Genomic DNA, 26,678 nt, shown 5'->3' on the forward strand with positions numbered 1-26,678 from the left:
TATATATATATATATATATATATATATATATATATATATATATATATATATATATATATATATATATATATATATATATATATATATATATATATATATATATATATATATATATATATACGTATATATATATACGTATATATATGTGTGTATGTGTGTGTGTGTGTATGATTTTTACTTGTTTACAACAGTTCAGTTTTTGATTGTTGGTTTAAGAGTTTTCCCGTACATGCGTTTATAACAATAACCGCGTTACTTTCGTCATTGATCCAATCTTTCTTCAAATGTACGTAATCATACAATGAATCCGTTTTCACATTTTCTTGTCCAATTTGCAAATGGTTGTTTTGGGGATTTTTGTGGTTTCCGTTTTGGTAGGGTGCAGTATAATGTACATATTTCTAGTTTTTGTTTTCTTAAATTCAGTACAAACAGTCAAGAATTGTTGCCGTTGCAGGGTGTCTCAACCGAAGCAGCAACTCAGGAAGCGGCGCGCGGACCGGGTTTATTATATAGAGCAGATGGAGTGGAGAGGAGATGAGAGAGGGGACGCGCATGCGCGCCTATTGTGCAGCATGCGTGTTGCCGTTATGTTGAGTGGTGTGGTGTTTGGTAGCGCCACGTCCGGGTAGACAGGGATGGCAAAGGCACACAAGTACTGTTGTGTTACGGTGAGTAGGCGGTGGTGCTCGAGGCGCCGAAACTCGCCCATCATGTTATTGTTGATGTAGTCGTCTCTGTGGTAGAATCGGTAGTCTCCGTCAGCGTTGGTGAGGAAGAGGTTGTTGACGTTGGTGCTCCGGCTGAGGGCAACGTACACGCCCTCCTCTTCGCAGCTTTGTCTTGTTCTCCTTCTTCGTCTTCAGCGGTTCCTCTACGGGAAGATGACGATGGTGGTTGAACGCGAAGCTATCTCGTGATTTATTCTTTGGTTGGCCAGTCCCTAGGGGCATCCTGCCACAATCATCATCAGAGGCGCTGCGGAGGGGGCATGGACGCGGGACATTCACCCGGGCAAGAGACGCTAACGGACATAGGCTCCTCTACCTCTCGAAGCAGTCCTGGTTACTTTCCCACGTGACTATGAGCGAAAGAAGGGGTGGACGCCTCTGAGACGGCGAGGCCTTTTGTCCAAGCGCGGCGCACACCTCAGTGCTTGACTCACGACGCTCGCTGATTACCGATTTCATGGCCCGCGCTGCCGAAATCGTCTCTTTTCTTGTCTTCAGTCGTCACTCAGAGAGTTGAAGGTGTGCGGACGACGCAGGGTTGATGATCACTGTACTCAATGCGGATTCGCACGGGGCCTGAGCCAGTACCGACGAATCGTATGGCGATGATGGGACAGGCGATGAAAACACGCTAATTAGCGCCGACGTACGAGCTTGGGTGTGCGGGTCCACAACCCGGTCACGACAAGGCGCAAATCACGCGGTTTTTCACTGTCAAGTAATCAGTTCACCTTCACTTATTTCTAGCATTCTGGTTTTGTTTCACCTTCATTCACGCGAGCTTTAACTCAAAACTTGTATGTAACGGATACCTGGATGTAATGAAAAATGTCGAATTTTTCTTAACTTCGTTACGTCCACATTTAACTGTATCTTCAAAATGGCGGGTCAATCATTTTTGATTGGTTTTAGGTCTTATTACAGGCTTCCGGCTAATTAAAAAGTTTTGCGTATTTTAACAAATTTGACGTCGCCTGGCGCCCATTTTTTAAAAATTACTTACGGTCTTCTGAGAACGCCAAATCTAGCTGCGCCTTTAAAAATCAACGGAAGTACACCAATGAAGGTGCCAGCAACTCGATTTTGTGTTGGCTGATATGAACAAATCAAAGCTATGTGTCGTCTGTGATGGCCGGAAAGCAGCTGACGTAATGCACGCCAATTTCAAGAAACCTTTATTCACCTACGACCAAATACCCTCCACGGTCGCTCAGTGGTTAAGGCGTTGCGCTGCTGAGCACTATGACGCGGGTTCGATTCCCGGCCGCGTCTGCCGCTTTTGTGATGGAGGCGACATTTCGTACGAAATTTCGGCGCACGTTAAAGGTCCCCAGGTTGTCAAAATAAATCCAGAGCCCTCCACAACGGCGCACCTCATCGCCTGTGCTGTGGCGCCGCGTAAAACCCTGCAATCACAGAAAGAGATATAACATTTTAATGAGCTCAAATGTAAGAGAGGAACCCTAGTCCGGGGATCCATGCGTTGTATTCGCCGTCTTGGCACGTGTCACCAGAAAAGTCTGGTCCTCCAGTTGACAGCTGGTCAACAGTGTCTCCCACAGCTCAGGAAAGGAGCGGGTAGAGCGGGGTGGTAGGGCTGGGTTCTGAGTGCATTCCACAATTATATGCTGGAGGGTACGTAGTTGTGGACAAAATTTCCATAGCGCGGTGTACTGTGTGGCAAACAATAAATTCATTCGAACTGAGTGAACGTACGTGCCTGCTTGTAATTGTCGGAGTGTTATTTCCTGAGTGTCAGTCATCAATCAATCACCTACTAGCACATTTTGCTATCTGAAAATTTTTTGTAGTTGCCGGAAACCACTCGTGGCTATGTATCATTATCCGGCGCCATTAGATCCGGAAAAGTTGGTGTTCCCCGCCATGTGAAAAATGCAATTTCCAATGGCGGGAATCTTTAAATTGTTCAACCATCGCCTATAATTAACGGAGGCCTACACGAGCAATTTGAGCATCGTAATTACAGAAGACACAACAACGCTCTCATCGACAACAATAAAATGTCAATTATTTGTTGTCAATGACAGCGTTAGTGCGTCATTGGGCCTAATGACAGCGCATCATTATGTGCCATCCGGTGAATCCCTCCAATTTACGGCACTACCCCCCCCCACCCCACGCTAAGGCATGAGATGAATCCTAACGGTGTTTAGTGCCGGATTCCCATGTGATCCGTGGTATGTGCCGGACTCACCAGCTGTAACGATATTAGTTTGCGCCTGAAGCTTTACGTACATTAAAATTGACGTAGGCCAGCACGTCGAGAGGCTCGGTGTCTAGGTCACGTAAGGTTAAACCCAGACATAAGTTTAAGGACTACGAAGGCAAAATACGATCCGGAAGAATTTCCACGAACTAACCATTAATTAAATCGCTATAGGTTGCAGGAAGGTTGCAGGGGAGTCGCCATTGTGTCATCTTTTTGCATTTCTCGTACCATTATTTCTCTGACGTTTGCGATAAAATTGGCACCAGTGTTATAGAAACAAACTAGTCTCTTCAATGGGTCGTACTTATATTTTTTCGTCATAGTTACTTTAAGAAGCACGAATAGCGCATTGACATTGCTCGCAGTAAGCGAGTGTTCGGCATCTGGGAGGCTTCGGGAACCCTCTACAATACTATAGGGTGCAGTGGCAAAAACCTTCACTCACACCCCTAGCAGTTCCCTTAAGTGCACTGGGATAGAACGCTGACAAGCCCGGGCCCCGAGGACCAGCTTTGGCTTGTGAAGAGAGCGGAAGAAGTCGGGCGGTCTCACGGTGCCCTGGAATGAGTATTCTTTCACAAGGCTGACAGCTTGCAAAAACTTTTATTTCTCCTCTTCATAATAAGCGAGTGGACTACATGACAAGAAAAGGATCATGATAATAATGATGAGAGAAATCATGCGGCAAAAAACACTAATCCGGGCGAATTCACAATATCATGAGGGAGCTTTTAAATTTTGAACATTTAAGATCCAACTTACAATCCAGCGCATCGAATGATTCCTCTCAGATCATAATTTAAGGCAACCACAAAAATAACACTATTGTTCTTTCGAAGGTTGCCTTGTAAGAATATTATTTGCGCAGATTTTACAGTGGACGTTCAAGTGAGGCTAGACAATAAATACATATAAAGAAATGGTGACTCTAAAGCCACGTTCTGTCCGATTGCACGTAGTGGCCTAAAAGGAAGCAATTAGCCTCTTTGCACGACATCTACCATGAAAAAACATGATAGATTGTAGTGTTGTCTCTTTCTCATTTGACTGCATCGCGGAAACGATACTTGAAATGATTTCATTTGCTTCCTTGTTTTTTTAAGCCCACAGTAATTACGTCAATGCTGATTATGCGTTGAGGGAATTTCAAGTTTGTCGGCATTTTGAATATTTTTAATCAAAAAAACAACGTCCCTGGGAGATGAAAAAGATTTGACGTAATTATTAACGCTGAAATTGAAAAAAAACACCACGAGGGTGCTGTTTTATTATTACCTAGCTAAACGTTGGCTTCCTACAGTGCTTGTCTGCAGGAATTCCGGTGTTTTAACAAAACCCACTTATTCTGGAGCCCATACAAAAGCAATTTCTAATTCTGCGTATGTAAATTATTTCTCAATAATTTCGCATCACCAATTGACGTTATAATATATGAATGCTCGTTATCGTAATTATAGCAGTACAAACCATTGTCCCGTTTATTTGCATTATAAAAATACTAAACCTACCCTCAAAGCTAATACTTGCCACACATTTCCAAACCGAACCCACCCGCTTTGACCAAATGACCAGTTTTTCATGCTTCAAAAATGAGCTCTCCACCTGTTTTCTATGGCCAGAGCAGCGGAATAGCGGAGCCGGCTAATGACACTGCCATCACAATTCCTAACGAAACGGCAGATCTCCCGCGCCGGAATCGAAAACGTCGAACCTTGGTGATAACCCGGTTACGCTTTCTGCAGTAAGTTAGTTGCGGATGAGGCTTGCAGCAAATTCGCACCGCCTCAAACTGCACACACTTCCATTATTTCTGGCTATGACACACAGAGACACACTTGACACACCATAAAACACGTGTGTGATGTCAAAGTAATAGGACAAGTGTTTTCCTGCGAACATAATTATATCTGGCAGAACGTTTCTTTTGTTGCAAACACATCATTGTGAATGGCACATCCCTGCTGAAATCACCAGTCAGGATCAAACTATCAACTAACGAATGTATTGCCGGGAACAGACATTCGCCGAAATAAAGAACTACTGGATAAAACAGTGACGTTTTGTTGCCGCAGAGGTCCCCCGTTCAAGGTTGATGTGTGGACAAGGAATCGGTACGGGGCCGTGATACATCACGTTTTTGTACACTTGCTCATTTGGAAAGTGTCTGTATGTTCCGGAAATGTAATTTCCTCGCCTTAGGTGCTTTAGTCGAACTTTGGACCAACGCGTGTTAGGTTCTTGCAGGTGGCCGTACAGATCAGATATAAAACTAGCCACGTATTTGCTGCCTTCGCTGCAAAGGTCGTTGAAAGAGGGCTTTCCGCTCCGCCTCTGCCGCCCAACACCCTCACATCTGCGACGCTTGCACGCTCTACTTTTCCCTTTTCACTGATCCAATCAAAGATGTAAGGGAGACTTCATCAGCTCCCTTCAACTCTCCGTAGTTCAGCACTGCTCGTCCGCATTTTGTTGGCACCTTTCGTTTCTGCTCTGCACGGAGCGGCTAGAGCCACCATCGTGTTATTGCGTATCTAGCCTCCCTTCGACGCCAGTTTATGGCGGAGGACATTGTCGCCTATTACCCTGGTTTGGCGGCGGCAGCTTCGATATTCGCGTGACCGAACGTGAGAAGGAGGCACTGAAGGCAGAAAGAAAATGGAAGCGAAGCTAATGGCAAACATGCGAAAGAGAGGGTTGCACGAGCTGCTATATCAAAATTTTTCTAATTGCCACCCCTCACACTTCCGACATGCGTCGCCGTGACGAGCGCCCACTCCGTCACACTTTCGCCAGGTGCTGCTTGTGCTTTCGTGGCTCATCCGAGCAACGTGACATTTGCGCAGAAGGTTCAAACACACTTTGAAAACACATTCTCGCTGGCGGCGAGGCGCAGAGAGATAACGGCAGAGTCGAGCGCGCCGCTGTGCATTTGGGGAGCAGGCGACCGATTCCTGAGACGCCGCAGACATGCGCCGTTACAGGAGACTGTAGTTATCGCTGCGCCCGAATTTTGCATTAGAGATTAGTAATTGCAAGTGCTTATTAAAGCATTTGTTCTCTTGCTTTTCCGCAAAAACCAATATAACTTGTATCCTTAATTAAAAGGAGGCTGGTAATCTCTATTATCTAGTTATATTCCGCATCACATAAGCTTGAGATTTCCTTTGCGATGAATGTCATCGACCGGCTAATGCCATGCCGGACGTCTGAATAGTTTCCAATAATCCTGCCGATTTATATATTTCATGATCAAGCAATCTTTTACTTCGAGTGACGACAGATAGACCGAACGTTTGGGGTTTAGGTTTTTTTAGGAAGAAAACATCAAACGAATATATAAAAAATCACCATCTGGTTCCCGCGTATAGGGGTTGAATGTACAAAGAAAGAATTTTATTGCACAAATTCAAGTGCGCTTGCAAATAGGCACACTTTATTTGCAACATTTAGGGAGCTTTGGGGCATTTAGTTTGTAGTGACGACCCACACAACGATTCTTAAACGCGCGCAGCATATTTAGGCCCGTACAATAACACAATATCTTCCCTAGTTTTATGAACGCACCAATGAATTCCAAGAAACAATTTCGAGATTTCCCTATCACCGTGGCACCTGAATTTAACTAGAGCGTAAGCAGTCCCACACCTGCCAACTCCTGAATCATTCTGTTTGCATTGAGTTCTACTTTCGCAGGCACAAATGATAACAGTAATTCGGAGGATTTTACAAATCTGATAGTATGCTAAATGATGAGCTCCTGGCTTCAAAGTGGTTTGACAAACACAATAAGTATTTTTTACGATCCTAAAAATTACAACTCTGTTTTTTTTTTACTTTGCTACTAATATGGTGTGACAAAGTATTTACTGAGGGGCCTACCACCTGTTTTATAAATAGGAATGTTAAAGATAGCAAATTTCCCCGCTAATCAATCCTAGAAGGATGGAAATCGGTCTAGCAGGGCACTATATTTCCTATACCACTGATTGCAGCCATCAAAGCCCAGCCACACAGTAACCCAGGCCCGCTTACCGCGTGGAAGAACTGTTGAGGAGGTTTACAACAGACCTACAGCAGACTGGGAAGGCTGACGCGCTGCACCATTATCGTGAATGGTTTTTACGCGTCCGTTCGTATCACTAAATGTTTGATTATTATATAGGTATAATTGAATAACTTGCGCATATGCTCGAAACAGCGTTTGTTAGGAAAACATGTAGGCCTGGTTGAATAAATGAACAACTTTATTTAGGAATAGGCCTGAGGCCCTGGGGGGTTATTGGAAGAAAAGGGTAAAAGTGGTATTCTGTGTGGGTATGTCGGCATATAAAGAGAAGTGCCCGAAATGTCATATAGTCGGTATGTCGGTGTGTAGGTCGGTCGTTTTTTATGTTTCTTTTATATTTAGACTATTTGTTTGAAGTCATCCCCAGCTTTCTCACTAAAAGTTTGGACCACTCAAGAACCTAGTAATACTGTTAAAGAGCAGGGATATTTGGTAGCAAGGTATCTCTTCAGCGCACAAAAACAGACACAAGAAAAGGAAAGCGTGATCGTGCAGCGGACACTGCGGTGCGTATAACCCCTGTCTTGTTCTTCTGTCTGTTTTTTTCTGCGGTGTAGGCTTGATCATGTTGAACCAACTGAATTGGACTTAACACTTACTGAGCGCACGTAAATATGATCATTGTAAAAATAATTTGCAGAGCTCTCCAGGATTCTTACGTTATTTTTTGTCAAATGTACTTTACGTGAATATCAATAGAATATTTTTCACTGCTCGGGAACTTTGTAGATCATTGTCCTGAACTTGACACTGCACAAGAAGCAAGGTTTTGCCGCCAATATTAGCTCTGCGAAAATATTTTGCATTAAACTCGGTAGCAATCACTCCTAAAGGAACTGCGGTGTGACGGGAAGGAGCACCTTTTTCGGTAAAAAAGGCGTTATTGTTATCGTTACAAAGCAGTCGTTTTAATAACCCAAGTTGTAGTTTCTCTACTTGGCCTGTTTAAAATCAGCTCTGTTTGCTGCCATGAAATGATAACGTTTTAAAGCACACGACATGAGTCAGCCAGATGCATGTGATCCAACGTTAACGCAGGCAAAGAAAGCGTAGGGTAACAACGAAAACTTCAAGAATCGATAATAAAGTAAAGAAAGCGTTCCATAAGGCAACTAATTTTGTATGTGAAAGAACTTATATTGTGAACTCAACAACGAACAGAAAATCTAAGCTCCTACGATGCCATTATTGTGAGACGTTTCGGCCTTTTCGTGAATCCCGTTTTCTTATTTCCCGTATTGACGTAAAAATGCTTGGTTTACTTTTCAGAATGAGCCACGAAAAACATTTTCTGTTCGTTTTGCTGTTTATGAAGCCTTTCGACTGGATTAAAAAAAATGTTTTTTCGCGCGGCCGTGGGTATTAAAGCCCACGTTTCGTATACGAGGACATTTTCTGTGGGAGATTTTTCTACTTCGCCTTTTTACTAAAATGATGAAATCTGACATATAGACGGTTTCTAAGAATTTAAAGTTTTCTGGGAACAAGATTGAGACGTGAATTTATATGTTTCCAGAATACAGAAAATAAATTAAAATATAGTCTTTTAATGATTAACCGCTAATTCAACTGATTAACCTTTCAACTGATTAACTGATTAATTTCAATAGAATATTTTTCACGGCTCCGGAACTTTGTAGAGCATTGTCCCGAACTTGACACGGCACAGGAAGCAAGTTTTTGCCGCCAATATTAGCTCTGCGAAAATATTTTGCAATAAACTCGGGAGCAATCACTTCTGAAGGAACTGCGGTGCGACGGAAAGGTGGACCTTTTGGGATAAAAAAAAGACGTCATTGTTGTCGTTTCAAAGCAGTCGTATTATTAACCCAAGGTTTTAATTTCTCTACTTGGCCTCTCTAAAATCAGCCCTATTTGCTGCCATGAAATAACAGCGTTTTAAAGCACACGACATGGGTAAGCCAGATGCATTTGAACAAACATTAGGGCAGAAAAAGAAAGCGTAGGGTAAGAACGAAAACTTCAAGAATCGATAATAAAGCAGAGAAAACGTTCCATAACGCAACTAATTTTCTATATGTAAGAAGTCATATTGAGAATTCAATGCCGAACAGAAAGTCTAAGCTTCTACTTAGCCATCATTTAGAGACATTTGTGCTTTTTCCTGTATCAAGTCTTGTGATTTCTCGTATTTACGTAAATTTACTTTGCAGATTGAGCCACAAAAACATTTTCTGTTGATTTTCCTGTTTATGAAGCCTTTCGACTGGATTAAAAATTCTTTTTTCGCAAAGCCGTGGTTATTTAAGCCGACAATTCGTATACGGGAGCATTCGCTCTGGCATAATTCCCCACTTCGCCTTGTTACTAAAAGGAAGAAATCTGACATATAGATGGATTCTAAGAATTTAATGTTTTCCGGAATAAATATTGAGACCAATTTACATGCGTTCGAAATACAGAAAAGAAAAGAAACTACAGAACTTTGACTGATTAACCTCGAAGAGTCGTAAACACTAGAATGTATGTGCAGACTTTTTAGAAACTGGGGATGGGATACAAAACATGAAATGCCTGCAGTGCTGAAATCAACGGCTCAATTTTGTGAAATCGGCGTACTTTTGAACTTGCGCAGTCTTTAGATTACGTTGTTTTATCTGCAAGTGCTATGGATAAATCCTGAATTTGTATTCATACAAAAATTCACTAACGGGACTCCCCGATTTCTTCGAAAGTCACCTCTCCGTCATCTCTCGACCACGGTTTAAGAGATACACGGTTTAGTAGACGCTTTTTGGCTTATGAAGAGCGGCAAGAGATTAGTCCTGTTTGGGAGTACGCCCACTGCACGGTCAGCCATCCCCACATGAAACTACTGTACCGTAAAGCGTTTTCTTTTCTGGCTTTGAAAAATACATACGCTTCAAGCAGCGGGAAAAAAACTGCCGCATAATAAACGCTACTGTTGGCTTTTCCTTGGCGCCGCTACAATTAAATCTTGAAGTAACGAATGTCTATGTAACAAAATCCCGGATTTAACGAAGTTTATCATTTACCTATCCCTAACCCCATTGAATTATATTTGTTTCGCATCTCGGAGTAACAAAGGGGTTGCGACGGTTAACCTTGACGTAACAAATTCGCTAGGCTAATGAGGCATTGTTTTTGTATTTTTTCTTAAAAAACGCCTGGAGTAATGCACTAATTAAGTGATTTTTACCTACCCCGCAAACTGCGGTACGTTTCTAGTATCAATTAGGTGTCGATTAGGTTCTAGGCAAGCCTATCGACGTGTAGTCACGAGTCTCCACTGCCATTGTGGTGTTGGTTCGTCGGTGATTTGTTATGCTGCGAGAAAACAAAAAGTTCAGTATTTTCAATGCAAGGTCGCAATTTTACATGCGTCACGCCCGACCAGCCGGAAGAACGTCGCCGCCCGGTAGAGTATTCCGGCAAGCACCTTCTCTACAATTACGAGTGCGGAAAGAATATCAAGTTCCCAAAAAGGTGCCCTTTCAGCATAAATATGGTCCGTGGAACGGGTTAGCGCACCGAAAATTGTCAAAAGGCATACAGGATACTTAAGCTGCTTTCGTCAATGCGGGGGTGAGTTACCTTGCGTCTTTAGAACGCCGTGTAGTGATTACATTTTTGGGGCCGGAGTAGCAGGCGGTCGCGATTTCAATCGCACCGTTGCAACCAGTTGTGGCGGCATCAGGGTTCGGGAATCCATTTTGGTAGGGTGACTAGTGTCCGGATGCGTTGATCAGGAGACCGAAGCGTGCTGATGAAGAAGAATAACTTTATACGACTATTTACATGATGAGTACAATTTTGGATGCTGTGCCTCGAACGAATCGCACAGCCATCATCACTCGGCGGCTCGCAACACCACCTTTTTGTTTAAGCAAACATCTCTAGATTTCTCCCAGGGAATTCCACTTCCAAAAGTGTCGTCCAATCAGGGATGCACAAATTAACGCACATAGCCCCCGCTACCACTCGAAGCAGTCCTGGTTATTTTTCCAACGTGAACACGAGGGGGAAAAGGGGTGGACGTCTCTGTGACGGCGAGGCGTTTTGTCCCAGCGCTGCGCACACCACAGTGCTTGACGCACGACGCTCGCTGATTACCGATTTCATGGCCCGCGCTGCCGAAGTCGTCTCTTATCTTGTCTTCTGTCTTCACTCAGAGAGTTGAAGGTGTGCGGACGACGCAGGGTTGATGATTCACGGTGTTCAATGCAGATTCGCAAGTGGCACGAGCCGATACCGACGAAGCGTAGGGCGATGATGGGACTGGCGAAGAAAACGCGCTAATTAGCGCCGACGTTCGAGCTTGGGTGTGCCGGGTCCGCACCCCGGTCATGACAAAGCCCAAATCACGTGGTTTTTCACTGACAAATAATTACTTCACCTTTACTGATGTCTAGCATTTTGCTTTTGTTTCAGCTTCATTCACGCGAGCTTCAACTCGAAACCTGCATGTAACCAATACCTTGATGTAACGAAAAATGTCGAATTTATTTTCAACTGCGTTACGCCCACGTTTAACTGTATATTGGAAATGGCGTGTAAATCATTTTTTATTGGTTTGAAGTCTTATGACAGGCTTCCGGCTAACTAAGCAGTTGTGCATGTTTTAACAGATTCTAGGTCACTAGGCAGCCATTTTTTGATAATTACTTACGGGCTTCTGAGAACGTTAAATCCTGCTGCGATTTTAAAAATCAACTGACGTACATCAATTAAGATCCCTTCAACTGCATTTTCTGTTGGCTGATATGAACGAATCACAGCTATGTGTCGTCTATGATGGCCGGAAAGCAGCTGACATATTGAACGCCAATTTCAAGAAACCTTTATTCACGTACGAGCAACTACCCGCCACGGTGGCTCAGTGGTTAAGGCGTTGTGCTGCTGAGCACTATGACGCGGGTTCAATAAACGGCCGCGGCTGCCGCTTTTCTGATGGAGGCGAAAAGCAAAAATGGCCGTGTGTACAAGATGTCGGCGTACGTTAAAGGTTCGCGGGTCGTCAAAATTAATCAGGAGGCCGCTGCCACGCCGCACCCCATCGCCTGCGCTGCGGCGGCACGTAAAACCCTGCAATCAGTCATCAATGAACCACCTACAAGCACATTTTGCTTTGTGAAAATGTTTTGTAGTTGCCGGGAACCACTCGCCGCTATGTATCATTATCCGGCGCCATTAGATCCCGAAAATGTGGGTGTTCTCCACCATGTGAAAGAATGGAATTTCCAATCGCGGAAATCTCTAGATTTGCATTCATTGTTCACCCATCGCTTAAAAATAACGGCGGCCTACATGACCAATTTGAGCATGGTAATTACAGAAGTAACAATTGAAAGCAGCACAGTACGTTTCTACAAAATTCCAATTATTTGTTGTCGATGAGAGCGTGAGTGCAACATTGGGCTTCACTGAGCGCATCGTTATGTGCCATGCGGTGAATCCTGCCATTTTGTGGTGCTACCCCCCCCCCCCCCCCATGTGAAGGCATGTGATTAGTCCTAACGGGTTTAAGTGCCAGATTCCCAGGTGTGCCGTTGTATGTGCCGGGCTCACCAGCTGTAACGTTATAATTTTGCACCTGAAGGTTTACGCACATTAGGATTGACGTAGGCCAGCACGTCGTAATGCTCGGTGCCACGGCCACGTAAGGATAAACCCGGACATAGGCTTAAAGGGCTACGAAAACAAAATACAATCCGGGTGAATTTGAACGACGTAGCCATTTAGTAAATCGCTCAACGTTGCAGGAAACTTCCCGGAGTCACCATTGCGTCATCTCTTTTCATTACTCGTACCATTATTTTTTAACGTTTGCAATAAAACTGGCACCAGTGTTATAGGGACAAACCAGTCTATTCAATGAATAGTACTTATATTTTTTCGTCATATCCACTTTAAGAAGCACGAACAGCGCGTGAACATTACTCACAGTAATCGAGTGTCCGGCATCTGCGAGGCTCCGGGCACCCTCTACAATATTATGTGGTTCTGTGACAAAAACTTTCACTCACGCCCCCAGCACTTCCCCTCTCCTGTGCACTGGGATAGAACGATGACCAGCCGGGGCCCTAAGGACCAGCTTTGGCTTGTAAAGAGAGTGCAAGAAACCGGACGGTCTCACGGTGTCCTGGAATAAGGATTCTTCCACAAGGCTGCCTGCTGTCAAAAACTTTTATTCTTCCCCTTCATAATAACCGAGAAGACGACATGACAAGAAAAGTATTATGATGATGATGATAAGAGGAAACATTTGGCAATAAAACACTAATCCGGGCGCATTCACAATATCATTAGGAGAGCTTTTAATTTTTGAACATTTACGATCCAACTTACAATCCAGCGCATCGAATGATTCCTCTCAGATCATCATTTAAAGCAACTACGAAAATGGCAATATTGTTCATTCGAAGGTTGCCACGTCAGAATATTAATTGCGCAGATTTTACAGCGGACGCTGAAGTGAGGCTAGACAGTAAATACATATAAACAAATGGTGGCTCTATAGCCACGTTCCGTCCGTTTGCACGCAGTGGTATAAAAGGAAGTAATTAGTGTCTTTGCACGATATCTACCACGAATGCACATGATTGATTGCAGTGTTTTCTGTTTTTCATTTGACTGCATCGGCGAAACGATAGTTGTAATGAACTTATTTGTTGCCTTTTTTTTTTAAGTCCACAATAATGACGTCAATACTGATGATGTGTTGAAGGAATTTCGCGTTTGTTGGCATTTGGAATCTTTTTCATGAAAACAACGTCCTTTGGAACTGAAGAAGATTTGACGCAAATATTAACACTGAAATGTTTCAATACCAGCACGAGGTTGCTGTTTTCATAGCAACTTTATTACCTAAATGTTGGCTTCCTACAGTGCTTCTCTGTAGGAATTTCGGTGTTTTAACAAAAACTACTTATTCTAGAGCCCATCGAAAAACAATTTCTAACACTACGTATTGAAATTATTTCTGAATGATTTTGCATCACGCATTGATGTTAGAATATATGAATGTCTGTTATCGTAATTATACCGATAACACCCATTGTCTCATATCTTTGCATTATAAAAATATTAAACTTAACCTCAACATATTTGATAAAGCTCGCCACAGTTGTGCAAACCGAACCCACCCGCTTTGACCAAATCACCAGTTTTTAAAGCTTCAAAAATAAGCTCTCCCCCTGTTTTCTATGGCCAGAGCAGTGGAATAGCGGAGCCGGCTAATGACACTGCCCTCCCAATTCATAAAAAAACGGCAGGTCTTGCGCAATGGAAGCGAAAACATCAAATCTTAGGGATACCCGGTTACGCCTTCTGCATTAGGTTAATTGAAGATGTGGCTTGTAGCAAATTCGCACATCCGAAAACTGCACACACTTGTATTATTTCTGGCTATGACACACAGAGATACACTTGACACCCCATAAAACACGTGTGTGATGTCAAAGTAATAGGACAAGCGTTTTCGGGTGAACATACTAATATCTGGCAGAACGTTTCTTTTGTTGTAGACACATCCTTGTCAATGGCACATCCCTGCTGAAATTTCCAGTCAGGATCAAACTATCAACTAACGAATGTATTGCCGCGAACAAACATTTGCCGAAATAAAGAACTACTGGATAAAACAGTGACGTTTCGTGGCCCGTACAGGTCCCCTCTTCAAGATTGATGTGTGAACAAGGAATCCTCACGGGACCGTGAAACATCACGTTTTTTGTACACCTCCTCATTTGGCCAGCGTCTGTATGTTCCGGACATGTTATTTCCTCGCCTCAGGTGCTTTACCCGAACTTGGACGAAGGCGTGTGTAAGTTGTTGCAGGTGGCCGTACAAATCAGATAGAAAACTAGCCACGTATTTGCTGCCGTCGTTGCTAAGGTCGTCGAAAGATGGCTTTCCGCTCCGCCTCTGCCGCCCAACACCCTCCCATTTCCGACCCTTTCATGCTCTTCCTTCCGATTCGCACTAATCCAATCATAAATGTAATGGAAGCTTGATCAGCTCCCTTCAACTCTTTGGAGTTCAGCACTGCTCGTCGGAATGTTGTTGGGATCATTGTTTCTGCTCTGTGCGGAACGGCTAGAGCAGACATCGTGTTATTGCGCATCTCGCCTCCGTTCGACGTCAGTTTATGGCGCGGGACATTGTCGCCTGGTACCCTGATTTGGCGGCGGCATCGTCGATATTCGCGTTACCGAATGTGCGAAAGAGGCACTGAAGGCACAAAGAAAACGGAAACGAAGGTAATTTCAACCATGCGAAAGTGAGGGCGGCATGCGCTGCTATACCAAAATTTCTCTAATTGCCTCTCCTCACACTTTGAACATGCGTCGCCGTGGAGCAGCACCCACTCCGTCATACTTTCGCAAGGTCCTGCTTGTGCTTTCGTGGCTCATCCAAACAACGTGACATTTGCGCAGAAGGTTCAAACACACTTTGAAAACACATTCTCGCTGGTGGCGAGGAGCAGAGAGATAACGGCAGAGTCGAGCGCGCCGCTGTGCGTTTGCGGATCACGCGACCAATTCCTGACACGCCGCAGCCATGTGCCGAGACAGAAGACTGTAGGTATCGCTGCGCCCGACTTTTGCATTAGAGATTAGTAATTGCAAGTGCTAATAACACATTTGTTCTCTATCTTTTGCGCAAAAACTAATATAACTTGTATCCTTAATAAAATTAGGCCGGTAATCTTCATTATCTACTTATATTCCACAACACATAAGCTTCAGATTTCCTTTGCGGTGAATGTCGTCCACCTGTTAATGTCATGACGGATGTCTGGATATTTTCCAATAATCCTGCCGATTTATATATTTCATGATCAAGCAATCTTTTACTTCGAGTGACCACAGATAGACCGAAAGTTTTGGGTTTACGTTTTTTTAGGAAAAAAACCTCAAACGAATATATAGAAAATCATCACCTGACTCCCCGCGTATAGGGGTTGAATGTACAAAGAAAGAAATTTATTGCACGAATTCAAGTGCGCTTGCAAATAGGCACACTTTATTTCCAACATTTAGGGAGCGTTGGCGTATTTAGTTTGTAGTGACGACCCACACAACGATTCTTAATCGCGCGCAGCATATTTACGCCCGTACAATAACACAAAATCTTTCCTAGTTTTAAGAACGCACCAATGAATTCAAAGAAACAATTTCGAGATGTCCCTATCAACGTGGCACCTGATTTTAACTAGAGCGTAAGTAGTCCTACATCTGCCAACTCCTGAATAATTCTGTTTGCATTCAGTTCTACTTTCGCAGGCACAAATGATAAAAGTAATTCGGGGGATTTTATAAATCCGATAGTATGTTAAATGATGAGCTCCTGTTTCAAAGTGGTTTGACAAACACTATAAGTATTTTTACGGTCTTAAAAATGATAACTGCTTTTTTTACTTTGCTAATAATAAGGTGTGACAAAGTATTTACTGAGGGATCTACCACATGTTTGAAGAATAAAGATGTTTAAAGATAGCAAATTTCCCCGCTAATCAATCCTAGAAGGATAGAAATTGGTCTAGCAGGGCACTATATTTCCTATACCACTGATCGCAGCCATCTAAGCCCAGCCACACAGTAACCTAGGCCCGCTTACCGCGTGAAAGTACTGTTGAGGAGGTTTACAACAGACCTACAGCAGACTGGGAAGGCTGACGCACTGCACCATTATCGTACATGGTTTTTGCGCGTCCGTACGTATCACTAAATGTTTGTTTATTATATAGGTATGATTGAATAACTTGCGCATATGCTCGAAATGGAGTTTGTTAGGAGAACATGACGGCCTGGTTGAATAAATGAACGACTATATTTAGGAATAGGCCTGAGGCCCGGGGTGCTTTTGGAAGATGAGGATAAAAGTGGTATTCTGTGTGGGTATGTCGGCATATAAATAGAAGTGCCCGAAATGTGATATAGTCGGTATGTCGGTTGGTAGGTAGATCGTTTTTTATGTTTCCTTTATATTTAGACTATTTGTTTGAAGTCATCCGCAGCTTTCTCACTCAAAGTTTGGACCACTCAAGAACCTAGCAATACTGTTAAAGAGCAGGGATATTTCGTAGCAAGGTATCTATTAATTCACGGCTTTAGCGCACAAAAACAGACACAAGAAAATAAAAGCGTGATCTTGCCGCGGACACGGCGCTCCGTATTCCCCGTGTCTTGTTCTTCTGTCTGTTTTTTCTGCGTTTAGGCCTGGTAATGTTGAACCAACTGAATTGAACTTAACCTTTACTGAGCTCACGTAAATATGATCATTGTAAAAATAATTTTCAGAGCTCCCCAGCATTCTTGAGTTATTTTTTGTCAAATGTACTTCACATGAATTTCAATATAATAGTTTTCACGGCTCGGGAACTTTGTAGAGCATTGTCCCGAACTTAACGCTGCACAAGAAGCAAGCTTTTTCCCCCAATATTAGCTCTGCGAAAATATTTTGCATTAAACTCGGTAGCAATCACTCCTGAAGGAACTGCGGTGTGACGGGAAGGGGCACCTTTTTCGATAAAAAAGGCGTTATTGTTATCATTACAAAGCAGTCGTTTTAATAACCCTAGTTGTAGTTTTTCTACTTGGCCTGTTTAAAATCAGCTCTGTTTGCTGCCATGAAATGACAACGTTATAAAGCACACGACATGAGTCAGCCAGATGCATGTGACCCTACTTTAACGCAGGCAAAGAAAGCGTAGGATAACAACAAAAAATTCGAGAATCGATAAAAAACAGAGATAACGCTCCCTAAGGCAAACAGTTTTTGTGTGTAAGAAGCCGTATTGTGAATTCAACACCGAACAGAAAGTCTAAGCTCCTACGACGCCATTATTGTGAGACATTTGTGCCTTCTCGTGAATCCCATTTTGTGATTTCCCGTATTGACGTAAAAAAGCTTGGTTTGCTTTTCAGAATGAGCCACAAAAACAGTTTCTGTTGATCCTGCTGTTTATGAAGCCTTTCGACTGGATTAAAAATTCTTTATTCGCACAGCCGTGGTTATTAAAGCCCCTGCTTCGTATACGAGGACATTCGCTCTGGCATATTTTTCCACTTCGCCTTACTAAAGGGAGAAAACTACTAAACTAAAAGGGAGATATCTAAAAGGGAGAAATCTGACATATCTGACATACTAAATCTGACATCTGAAATCTGACATACTTAAAGAGAGAAATCTGACATATAGACGGATTCTAAGAATTTAATGTTTTCCGGAATCAAGATAGAGATTTCAGTTTACATGCGTTCAAAATATAGAAAAGAAAAGAAAATGGAGATCTTTGACTGATTAACCTCGAAGAGTCGTAAACATTAGAATGTATGTGCAGACTTTTTAGAAACTGGGGATGGGATAGAAAACACAAAATACCTGCTGAGGTCAATGGCTGACGATTTTGAAATCGGCATATTTTTTTAACTTGCGTGCAGTCTTTAGATTACGTTGGTTTATCTCCAGGTGCTATGGAGAAATCATGAATTCGTATTCGTATCAAAATTCACTAACGCGACTCAATGATTTCTTTGAAAGCCACCTCTCCGTCATCTCTCGAGCACCGTTTAAGAGATACACGGTTTAATAGACGCTTTTTGGCTTCTGAAGAGCGGCAAGAGATTCGTCCTGTTTTGGTGTACGCCCACTGCATGGTCAGCCATCGTCACATGAAACGACTCTACCGTAAAGCGTTTTCTTTTCTGGCTTCGAAAAATAGCTGCGCTTGAAGTCACGAAAAAAAACTGCCGCATAATAAACGGTACTGTTGGCTTTTCTTTGGCACCGCTGAAGTTAAACCTTGATGTAACGAACCTGTATGTAACGAATTCCTGGATTTAGCGAAGTTTATCATTTCCCTATTGCGAACCCCATTGAATTCCATTTGTTTCCGAACTAAGAGTAACAAAGGGGTAGCGACAGTTAACCTTGACGTAACAAATTCGCTACTCTAATGAAGCATTGTTTTTTACTTTTTTCCAAGAAATCGTCTGGAGCAATGCACTAATTTAGCGAGTTTATCTACACCGCAAACGGCGGTGCGATTCTAGTGTCAATGAGGTGTCGATTAGGCTCTAGGTGAGCCTATCGACGTGTAGTCGCGAGTCTGCACTGACATCTGTGGTGTCGGTTCGTCGGTGATGAGTGACTCTGCAAGAAAACGATAAGTTCAGTATTTTCAAGTCAAGCTAGCAATTTTAAATGCCGTCTCGCCCGGCCCGACAGAAGAACGTCACCACCCGGTAGAGTATTCCGGCTAGCACCATCTCTACAATTATGAGTGCGAAAAAGGGTTCAGGTTCCCGAAAAGGTGCCCTTCCAGCATAAGTATGGTCCCTGAAAAGGGTTAGGGCACCAAAAATTGCCAAAAGGCATAGTACGTGATACTTCAGCTACGTTCGTGAATACAGGGGTAAGGGACCTTGCTTCTTTAGAACGCCGTGTAGTGACTACATTTTTGGGACCGGAGCAGCAGGCTGTCGCGATTTCAATCGCACCGCTGCGACCATCCGGTTGCGGCATCCGGGCTAGGGAATCCGTCTTGGTAGAGTGACTGGCGTCCGGAGACGTTGATCAGGAGGCCGAAGCCTGCTGATGAAGAAGAAAAGATTTTACAAGTATTTATATGATGAGTACAAGAGTCGATGCTGTGCTTCGAACGAATCACACAGTCAGCATCACTCGGCGGCCCGGAACACCACCTTTTTGTTGTTCAAGCAAAAACCTAGAAAGATTTCCCAGGGAATTCAACTCCCAAAACTCTCGTCCAATCAGGTATCTATAAACTAGCGCACATAGCCTCCTCTACCGGTCGAAGCAGTCCTGGTTATTTTTCCAACGTGAACACGAGGGGGGAAAGGGGTGGACGTCTGTGAGGGGGAAAAGGGGTGGACGTCTGTGTGACGGTGAGGCGTTTTGTCCCAGCGCGGCGCACACCTCCGTGCTTGACTCACGACGCTCGCTGATTACCGATTTCATGGTTCGTCCTGCCGAAGTCGCCTCTTTTCTTGTCTTCAGTTGTCACTCAGAGAGTTGAAGGTGTGCGGACGACGCAGGTTGATGATCCACTGTATTCAATTCAGATTCGCACGAGGCACGAGCCGATACCGACGAAGCGTGGGGAGATGATGGGACTGGCGATGAAAACGCGCTACATCCTGTTATTGCGTATCTAGCCTCCCTTCAACGCCAGTTTATGTCGGAGGACATTGTCGCCTAGTACCCTGGTTTGGCGGCGGCAGCTTCGATATTCGCGTGACCGAATGTGCGAAGGAGGCACTGAAGGCACAAAGAAAACGGAGACGAAGCTAATTGCAAACATGCGAAAGTGAGGGCGGCATGCGCTGCTATACCAAAATTTCTCTAATTGCCTCTCCTCACACTTTCAACATGCGTCGCCGTGGAGCAGCGCCCACTCCGTCACACTTTCGCCAGGTCCTGCTTGTGCTTTCGTGGCTCATCCAAGCAACGTGACATTTGCGCAGAAGGTTCAAACACACTTTGAAAACACATTCTCGCTGGCGGCGAGGCGCAGAGAGATAACGGCAGAGTCGAGCGCGCCGCTGTGCGTTTGCGGATCACGCGACCAATTCCTGACACGCCGCAGACATGCGACGGGACAGAAGACTGTAGTTCGCACTGCACCCGAATTTTGCATTAGAGATTAGTAATTGCAAGGGCTAATTAACGCATTTGTTGTCTGTCTTTTGCGCAAAAACCAATATAACTTGTATCCTTAATAAAATTAGGCCGGTAATCTCCAATATCTACTTATATTCCACAACACATAAGCTTCAGATTTCCTTTGCGGTGAATGTAGTCGACATGTTAATGTCATGCCGGACGTCTTGATATTTTCCAATAATCCTGCCGATTTATATATTTCATGATCAAGCAATCTTTTACTTCGAGTGACCACAGATAGACCGAAAGTTTTGGGTTTAAGGTTTTTAGGAAAAAAACATCAAACGAATATATGAAAAATCATAATCTGACTTCCCGCGTATAGAGGTTGAATGTACAAAGAAAGAAATTTATTGCACAAATTGAAGTGCGCTTGCAAATAGGCACACTTTATTTCCAACATTTAGGGAGCTTTGGCGTATTTATTTTGTAGTGACGACCCACACAACGATTCTTAAACGCGCGTAGCATATTTACGCCCGGACAAGAACACAAAATCTTTCCTAGTTTTAAGAACGCACCAATGAATTCAAAGTAACAATTTCGAGATGTCCCTATCAACGTGGCACCTGATTTTAACTGGAGCGTAAGTAGTCCTACATCTGCCAACTCGTGAATCATTCTGTTTGCATTCAGTTCTACTTTCGCAGGCACAAATGATAAAAGTAATTCGTGGGATTTTATAAATCCGATAGTATGTTAAATGATGGGCTCCTGTTTCAGAGTGGTTTGACAAACACTATAAAACACTATAAGTATTTTTACGATCTTAAAAATGATAACTGCTTTTTTTACTTTGCTCATAATATGGTGTGACAAATATATACTGAGGGGTCTACCACATGTTTGAAGAATAAAGATGGTTAAAGATAGCAAATTTCCCCGCGAATCAATCCTAGAAAGATAGAAATTGGTCTAGCAGGGCACTATATTTTCTATACCACTAATCGCAGCCATCTAAGCCCAGCCACACAGTAACCTAGGCCCGCTTACCGCGTGAAAGTACTGTTGAGGAGGTTTACAACAGACCTACAGCAGACTGGGAAGGCTGACGCACTGCACCATTATCGTGCATGGTTTTTACGCGTTCGTACGTATCACTAAATGTTTGTTTATTATATAGGTATGATTGAATAACTTGCGCATATGCTAGAAACGGAGTTTGTTAGGAGAACATGACGGCCTGGTTGAATAAATGAACGACTATATTTAGAAATAGGCCTGAGGCCCGGGGTGCTTTTGGAAGATGAGGCTAAAAGTGAAATTCTGTGTGGGTATGTCGGCATATAAATAAAAGTGCCCGAAATGTGATATAGTCGGTATGTCGGTTGGTAGGTAGGTCGTTTTTTATGTTTCCTTTATAATTAGACTATTTGTTTGAAGTCATCCGCAGCTTTCTCACTCAAAGTTTGGACCACACAAGAACCCAGTAATACTGTTAAAGAGCAGTAATATTTCGTAGCAAGGTATCTATTAATTCACGGCTTTAGCGCACAAAAACAGACACAAGAAAATAAAAGCGTGATTGTGCAGCGGACACGGCGCTGCGTATGTCCCGTGTCTTGTTCTTCTGTCTGTTTTTTCTGCGGTGTAGGCCTGATCATGTTGAACCAACTGAATTGAACTAAACCTTTACTGAGCGCACGTAAATATGATCATTGTAAAAATAATTTGCAGAGCTCTCCAGCATTCTTGAGTTATTTTTTATCAAATGTCCTTCACATCAATTTCAATAGAATATTTTTCACGGCTCGGGAACTTTGTAGAGCATTGTCCCGAACTTAACACTGCACAAGAAGCAAGCTTTTGCCCCCAATATTAGCTCCGCGAAAATATTTTGCATTAAACTCGCGAGCAATTACTTCTGAAGGAACTGCGGTGTGACGGGAAGAGGCACGTTTTGCGATAAAAAAGGCGTTATTGTTATCCTTACAAAGCAGTCGTTTTAATAACCCAAGTTGTAGTTTCTCTACTTGGCCTCTTTAAAATCAGCTCTGTTTGCTGCCATGAAATGACAACGTTTTAAAGCACACGACATGAGTCAGCCAGATGCATGTGATCCTACTTTAACGCAGGCAAAGAAAGCGTAGGATAACAACGAAAAATTCGAGAATCGATAAAAAACACAGATAACGCTCCATAAGGCAAACAGTTTGTGTGTGTAAGAAGCCGTATTGTGAATTCAACACCGAACAGCAAGTCTAAGCTCCTACGACGCCATTATTGTGAGACATTTGTGCCTTCTCGTGAATCCCATTTTGTGATTTCCCGTATTGACGTAAAAAAGCTTGGTTTGCTTTTCAGAATGAGCCACAAAAAACAGTTTCTGTTGATACTGCTGTTTATGAAGCCTTTCGACTGGATTAAAAAATTTTTATTCGCACAGCCGTGGTTATTAAAGCCCCTGCTTCGTATACGAGGGCATTCGCTCTGGCATATTTTTCCACTTCGCCTTACTAAAGGGAGAAATCTACTAAACTAAAACGAAAATATCTAAAAGGGAGAAATCTGAAATATCTGACATACTAAATCTGACATCTGAAATCTCACATACTTAAAGAGAGAAATCTGACATATAGACGGATTCTACGAATTTATTGTTTTCCGGAGTCAAGATTGAGATTTCACTTTACATGCGTTCAAAATATAGAAAATAAAAGAAAATGGAGAACTTTGACTGATTAACCTCGTAGAGTCGTAAACACTAGAATGTATGTGTCGACTTTTTAGAAACTGGGGATGGGATAGAAAACACAAAATTCCTGCTGAGGTCAATGGCTGACAATTTTGAAATCGGCGTATTTTTGAACTTGCGCAGTCTTTAGATTACGTTGGTTTATCTCCACGTGCTATGGAGAAATCATGAATTCGTATTCGTATCAAAATTCACTAACGCGACTCAATGATTTCTTTGAAAGCCACCTCTCCATCATCTCTCGAACACCGTTTAAGAGATACACGGTTTAATAGACGCTTTTTGGCTTCTGAAGAGCGGCAAGAGATTCGTCCTGTTTTGGTGTACGCCCACTGCATGGTCAGCCATCGTCACATGAAACGACTGTACCGTAAAGCGTTTTCTTTTCTGGCTTCGAAAAATAGCTGCGCTTGAAGTCACGAAAAAAAACTGCCGCATAATAAACGGTACTGTTGGCTTTTCTTTGGCACCGCTGAAGTTAAACCTTGATGTAACGAACCTGTATGTAACGAATTCCTGGATTTAGCGAAGTTTATCATTTCCCTATTGCGAACCCCATTGAATTCCATTTGTTTCCGAACTAAGAGTAACAAAGGGGTAGCGACAGTTAACCTTGACGTAACAAATTCGCTACTCTAATGAAGCATTGTTTTTTACTTTTTTCCAAGAAATCGTCTGGAGCAATGCACTAATTTAGCGAGTTTACCTACACCGCAAACGGCGGTGCGATTCTAGTGTCAATGAGGTGTCGATTAGGTTCTAGGTGAGCCTATCGACGTGTAGTCGCGAGTCTGCACTGACATCTGTGGTGTCGGTTCGTCGGTGATGAGTGACTCTGCAAGAAAACGATAAGTTCAGTATTTTCAAGTCAAGCTAGCAATTTTAAATGCCGTCTCGCCCGGCCCGACAGAAGAACGTCACCACCCGGTAGAGTATTCCGGCTAGCACCATCTCTACAATTATGAGTGCGAAAAAGGGTTCAGGTTCCCGAAAAGGTGCCCTTCCAGCATAAGTATGGTCCCTGAAAAGGGTTAGGGCACCAAAAATTGCCAAAAGGCATAGTACGTGATACTTGATTGATTGATTGTGGGGTTTAACGCGCCGACGCAACGCAGGCGATGAGGCGCGCCGTAGTGGAGGGCTCCGGATTAATTTTGACCACCTGGGGATCTTTATCGTGCGCCGAAATCTCGTACACACGGGCGTTTTTGCTTTTCGCCTCCATCAGAAAAGCGGCCGCCGCGGCCGGGAATCGAACCCGCGACCTCGTGCTCAGCAGCGCAACGCCTTAGCCACTGAGCCACCGCGGCGGGTCACGTGATACTTCAGCTACGTTCGTGAATACAGGGGTAAGGGACCTTGCTTCTTTAGAACGCCGTGTAGTGACTACATTTTTGGGACCGGAGCAGCAGGCTGTCGCGATTTCAATCGCACCGCTGCGACCATCCGGTTGCGGCATCCGGGCTAGGGAATCCGTCTTGGTAGAGTGACTGGCGTCCGGAGACGTTGATCAGGAGGCCGAAGCCTGCTGATGAAGAAGAAAAGATTTTACAAGTATTTATATGATGAGTACAAGAGTCGATGCTGTGCTTCGAACGAATCACACAGTCAGCATCACTCCGCGGCCCGGAACACCACCTTTTTGTTGTTCAAGCAAAAACCTAGAAAGATTTCCCAGGGAATTCAACTCCCAAAACTCTCGTCCAATCAGGTATCTATAAACTAGCGTACATAGCCTCCTCTACCGGTCGAAGCAGTCCTGGTTATTTTTCCAACGTGAACACGAGGGGGGAAAGGGGTGGACGTCTGTGTGACGGCGAGGCGTTTTGTCCCAGCGCGGCGCACACCTCCGTGCTTGACTCACGACGCTCGCTGATTACCGATTCCATGGTTCGTCCTGCCGAAGTCGCCTCTTTTCTTGTCTTCAGTTGTCACTCAGAAAGTTGAAGGTGTGCGGACGACGCAGGTTGATGATCCACTGTATTCAATTCAGATTCGCACGAGGCACGAGCCGATACCGACGAAGCGTGGGGAGATGATGGGACTGGCGATGAAAACGCGCTACATCCTGTTATTGCGTATCTAGCCTCCCTTCAACGCCAGTTTATGTCGGAGGACATTGTCGCCTAGTACCCTGGTTTGGCGGCGGCAGCTTCGATATTCGCGTGACCGAATGTGCGAAGGAGGCACTGAAGGCACAGAGAAAACGGAGACGAAGCTAATTGCAAACATGCGAAAGGGAGGGCGGCATGCGCTGCTATACCAAAATTTCTCTAATTGCCTCTCCTCACACTTTCAACCTGCGTCGCCGTGGAGCAGCGCCCACTCCGTCACTCTTTCGCCAGGTCCTGCTTGTGCTTTCGTGGCTCATCCGAGCAACGTGATATTTGCGCAGAAGGTTCAAACACACTTTGAAAACACATTCTCGCTGGCGGCGAGGCGCAGAGAGATAACGGCAGAGTCGAGCGCGCCGCTGTGCGTTTGCGGATCACGCGACCAATTCCTGACACACCGCAGACATGCGACGGGACAGAAGACTGTAGTTCGCACGGCACCCGAATTTTGCATTAGAGATTAGTAACTGCAAGTGCTAATTAACGCATTTGTTGTCTGTCTTTCGCGCAAAAACCAATATAACTTGTATTCCTAATAAAATTAGGCCGGTAGTCTCCATTATCTACTTATATTTCGCATCACATAAGCTTGAGATTTCCTTTGCGGTGAATGACGTCGACCTGTTAATGTCATGCCGGACCTCTGGATAGTTTCTAATAATCCTGCCGATTTATATATTTCATGATCAAGCAATCTTTCACTTCTAGTTGCAGATAGCTAGACCGAAAGTTTTGGGATTAGGTAAACTAAACAAACATCAAATGAACTTTTAAAAAATCACCATCTGACTACCCGCGTAGGGGTTAAATTTACAAAGAAAGAAATTTATTGCATGAATACAAATGCGCTGCAAAAAGGAACACTTTATTTCTAACATTCAGATAGTTAAACATTCAGGTAGTGTTTAGTTTGTCGTGACCTCCCACACAACGGTTGGAACGTGAATTGTTTTCACCCTACATCGCTGGGTTACCCCATCCAAGGGATTTAGAAGGGCTAAGCAGGAGCAGGCTTCACCAAGTTTCGGCTGGGAACTTGGGATTCGAGGAAGCACTTAGCAAAGATTGGTGCAGGGCGTTCATCCGGTCGGGGGCAACCAACTCGACAATCTTGCCAGGACATGACTTCCAAGGTCCGGACAAGAGTGAAGCGGCAAAGAACACCACT

The sequence above is a fragment of the Haemaphysalis longicornis genome, unplaced genomic scaffold (genome assembly GCF_048455015.1).
Source record: "Haemaphysalis longicornis isolate Haplotype H1 unplaced genomic scaffold, Haemaphysalis longicornis Haplotype H1 scaffold_55, whole genome shotgun sequence".
Taxonomy (NCBI): domain Eukaryota; kingdom Metazoa; phylum Arthropoda; class Arachnida; order Ixodida; family Ixodidae; genus Haemaphysalis; species Haemaphysalis longicornis.